Source organism: Triticum urartu, chromosome 5 (assembly GCF_003073215.2).
Source record: "Triticum urartu cultivar G1812 chromosome 5, Tu2.1, whole genome shotgun sequence".
In the NCBI taxonomy this organism is placed as follows: domain Eukaryota; kingdom Viridiplantae; phylum Streptophyta; class Magnoliopsida; order Poales; family Poaceae; genus Triticum; species Triticum urartu.
Window position 1 is genome coordinate 18,082,264 of NC_053026.1, and position 4,437 is coordinate 18,086,700.

At 40.4% G+C, this 4,437-nt stretch overlaps 1 pseudogene; it reads left to right on the forward strand.

The window, feature by feature from the left end:
* Nucleotides 1-2,852: 2,852 nt before the first annotated feature.
* On the forward strand, nucleotides 2,853-3,344 carry LOC125506643 (annotated as a pseudogene).
* The last annotated feature ends 1,093 nt before the right edge of the window (nucleotides 3,345-4,437 follow it).

Genomic DNA, 4,437 nt, shown 5'->3' on the forward strand with positions numbered 1-4,437 from the left:
TCGTTTGCTTACTAGCTAGCTAGCGTGTCTAGTCCACTCTATACGTATGTATAGTACGTAGCGTCGACCAAGCACGGACATAAGAGGGGACACTTGTCTCTATTAATTATAGCTAGCTAACACAATATATGAAACATCTAAATTAACCCCCCAAAAACCCCAACCCCCCCTTCAAAAAAAAAACAAAAACCCCAGCCACAGAAATGCTAACGCGTGGATGCCTATTGGTCCCGGTTGGTGCCACCAACCGGGACCAAAGGCCCTACTGCCTAGGCTCCGCCCACAGGCCACGTGGAGGCCCATCTGTCCCGGTTCTGGATTGAACCGGGACTAAAGGGACAGGGCATTAGTACCGACCCTTTAGTCCCGGTTCAGGAACCGGGACAAAAGGCCCTTACGAACCGGGACAACAGACCCTTTTTTTACTAGTGAGACAGGATGATCTCCATCCTCCATAATGGAGAGTCAGGGTCTATATTGTTTTATGCTATTTTACCTTAAAGAGGTTATTTAGGTCCTCAGTTCAATCTAAGTTATGTTTAGGCATAGCAGTAGCAGTACCAAGGAGATAAGAGAGGACACATCTCTCAATTATCTCCGAACGTAGTATTACTTTTGACAAACTCGCTACTCGCGGTCTCGAGACTTGTAATGTTCTAACTTTGTTCGGTCTTTTGAATTCGGAGACTAATATGATGAATTGTATTCGGAGACTAATCTTCTATTGTATTTGATGAATCTGCTGTTTATATGTTGTGTTGTATATATTCTGTGCAGTAACATATTTTGTATCCTGTGCAAAAATCAGAAAACAAAAAAAAAATCCTAATATTCATACTAGTGGCGCACCATACAACACATTAATGGCGCACTGCTATAAAAAACTACTAGAGGCGCATTATTTGTTAGTGCGCCATTAGTAACCCAGAGTACAAAGTAAATATGGCCCCCTGGGAGGCATACTAATGGCGCACCGTGTGACTTACTAATGGCGCACTGCCTGGTGCGCCACTATAGTCTGGTATACTAATGGCGCACCAGGGGTGCGCCATCAGTATATGTTACTAGTAGTGTGATGATAGTGGCGCACCTATAGTGCGTCATTAATGGCCAAAACAGGTGCACCACTAATAAGCCTTTTCCTAGTAGTGGGTTGCCTCCTACCTAGCTGCGCCTGACCTTCCTCTCAGGAGGCTAACCCAGGGGTGCGCCCCAACCATTAGTATGGATTATGGTCCATAACACTAGCTCTGTGGAACCTTCTCTCTCTCATTTCTCAATTTTATCACTTGGTTGTGATCAATTTGACGTAATCTTTGGTATGTTTTATTGTTTGATAATTTTGACTTTTTATTAACACTGTATAAAAATTATTGTGATTATGAATGCATGATTTATAGATGTACATGTTCTTTGATCTAATCGAATATCATAAGAAGTCCAATGTTCTAGCTTATCTTTATTATAATCGATCTACAATTATTTGAAAATTCACATATGTATCATTGCCAAACCTAAGGACTAACATGCCGGTTAGCATAGGGATGAGAAGGTCTAGTGGAAAGTCTTGATATATGTATATCATGTATTCTGAAAAAAGATTCCTTCAATCCAATTTTTATTTTTATTTTTGAGAATCCATCAGTCCACTCTTTAATGTACATCATGTGTGCAGCACACTTTTTGCATTTATTTCCATAAAAAATGGCGACACTTCAATCCAGAGCCTGGCTATTAGATGTGTGTCATCATCTGCGACAAGATGGAAGACGATTACCCAAACAACAGACCACACTCATGCGCGCAACCTGAGCAAAATGTCGAGCATCATTTCAATGAAAAGGTAATTTCCACGTTTCGCCAAGTGCAACTGGGTGAAAAGGTGCAAGTCGCATTATTCGCTAAAATGAACTCATGCTATTCAAATTGAGTAGATTCCTTATACATCATTGACACTTTGGCCATCCCATGTGTCACTCAAGTTTTTTGACTACCTAACATATTGCTGAATATTTTCACCGGGTACTCATATGCCACTAACGTCTATTTATCGCAAGTTTATCGCCAAGTGGAAGTTGGAAGACATTTTTCCCTTGGCACAGCAGAAAACAATATATGCAGTTTTTATCGTTTCTATTGGATTTGACATGTGACCGGAGAATGAACAACATCAGTTTTTTTCCTTTTTGCAAAGCCTAAAAACAAATTAAAATTGGACAGAGGGCCTTTAGTGCCGGTTGATACTTAGAAAATAGAAAATTATATTTTTGTACAAAAAGTTCAAAACTCTATTTGGCAACATTGTTTGTAATGGAAATATTCACCTATATGCCCAAGTTCACCACATTATCATAAACTATGGAATGAATATGGTCGTCGCATTGGTCATTTGAGACCAAATTTTTCATGGAAAAAGTGTAAATAATATGGCATGAAATGTAAAAGTTGTCAACATAAAAGTATCCATCTCGTCAAAATGTACAACATTGATTTTTGAGGCATCTTCATCTGAGGTCGTGCGCAACTGCTACAGCCAAAACAATGCATTGTAGCTAAGACGCCCTTTTGCCGAGTGCGACACTCAGTAAAGACCACCTTTTCTAAGTTTAGCACTTGGCAATGCCCTGATTGCTGAGTTTTGTTGTTTTACCGAGTGTTTCGTTGACAATACTCGGCAAAGTACCTGTTTGCCGAGTTTTAATTTTTGCCGAGTACTTCTTTGGTAGGAACTCGACAAAGATACTATTGCCGGCTGCCTAATTGCACTCGGCTAAGACAAAAATTCCAGTAGTACAGCTTTAAAGAAGTGAGTGCTTGTGTTTAGCCAGTTTCTAGAACCATTGGACTTGATCATGGAACAACTGAGGAAAGAGTTCAACTGGACTAAAGACAACGAGCTCATGTATATGAGTGGAAACGTCTCTGTTAAAACCCGCAAGGCCTTGATGGTGGACTTCAATGATATCGAGAGCGAGGCCAAGGTGATGCTTGCATCTACCAAGGTGTGTGGAAAAGGTATCACCCTCTTTGGAGCGTCACATGCGGTGCTCCTCGATGTTGTGTGGAACCCTTCTGCAAAAAGGCGGGCGATTTGATGTGCATATCGAATTGGTCAGTAGAAGATTGTCCATACATACAATCTAATCGTAGAAGGAACACAAGAGAAGGGCAAATATGATATATAAGCTAAGAAAGACCAAATGTCCAAATTGTTCTTTTCAAGTGAGGCACAGCCTGCAGAGTGCAACCCGTCATCAGAATCTATTTCCAATGACAGGATTTTGGAACAAATGATGGAAGATGAAAATCTGAAAGAGATTTTTGGGAATATTCTCCCATTGTAGTGACAATAGAACTTATAGATCGCTGGGAAATGGAAGCTTCTAAGATCAAAATGTTGCAATTTCCATATTTGTTTGTTCCATCAGATTCTGAATTTATGGATTCTTCAACGAAAGAAGTAAATTATCTGCAAGGTACTGAAAATGGAAATTCTAAATTGAGACCGTATATGTGGGACGCCTCCCTGCTGGAGCCGGCAGCATGATCTGGCCGTGCCATCCTATTCCGGCTTCCTGACCGTGCTACCACACAATGACTACCCGTTCGTATCCTCTTTGGCTTGCTGCTAACTCTCTATCATGCCAAGAAAGAGGGTGGCGGAGATGGCATTCTTGCGGCAGTGAGATTCCATGAACGATTCGGAGTTGGAGGAGATAAGCTTGGTGTGGTGATGAGGTTCGGGGGCTCATCTGTGTCGCTGGCAACAAGGATGCAGGAGGTTGTGGGGCTCAGCCTTGGTCGTCAGGCAATGACTCAGTATACGTATGTCTCCTCTATCTATTTGTAGGAATCCTATATTCTCCTGTAATCGTTTACAAGTTTGTGAGAACAAGTCATGTGAGGTTAATTCTGAATTATATATATTAAGCTCCAATATATTACGCTCATCAAATCCTTTAAGTATACGTTATTCTTCTAACATTACTTGCCGAATTCTTTTCTCTTAGTTTTTGCGCCACCTCCTCTCAATCTTTTAATTATGCATGTGCTAAACAGAACGAGAAAAAAATTAGGTGAAAGGATTGCCTCCTACCTAGCAGCGCCTGACCTTCCACTCAGGAGGCTAATCCAGGGGTGCGCCCCGACCACTGATATGGATTATGGTCCATAACACTAGCTATGTGGCATCTTCTCTCCCTAGTTTCTCAATTTTATCACTTGGTTGTGATCAATTAAATGTAATCTTTGGTATGTTTTATTGTGTGATAATTTTGACTTTCTATTAATATTGTATAAAATTATTTTGATTATGTATGCATGATTTATAGATGTACATGTTCTTTGATCTAATCGAATATCATGAGAAGTCCAATGTTCTAGCTTATCTTTGTTATAATCGATCTACAATTATTTGCAAATTCACATACGTACCAT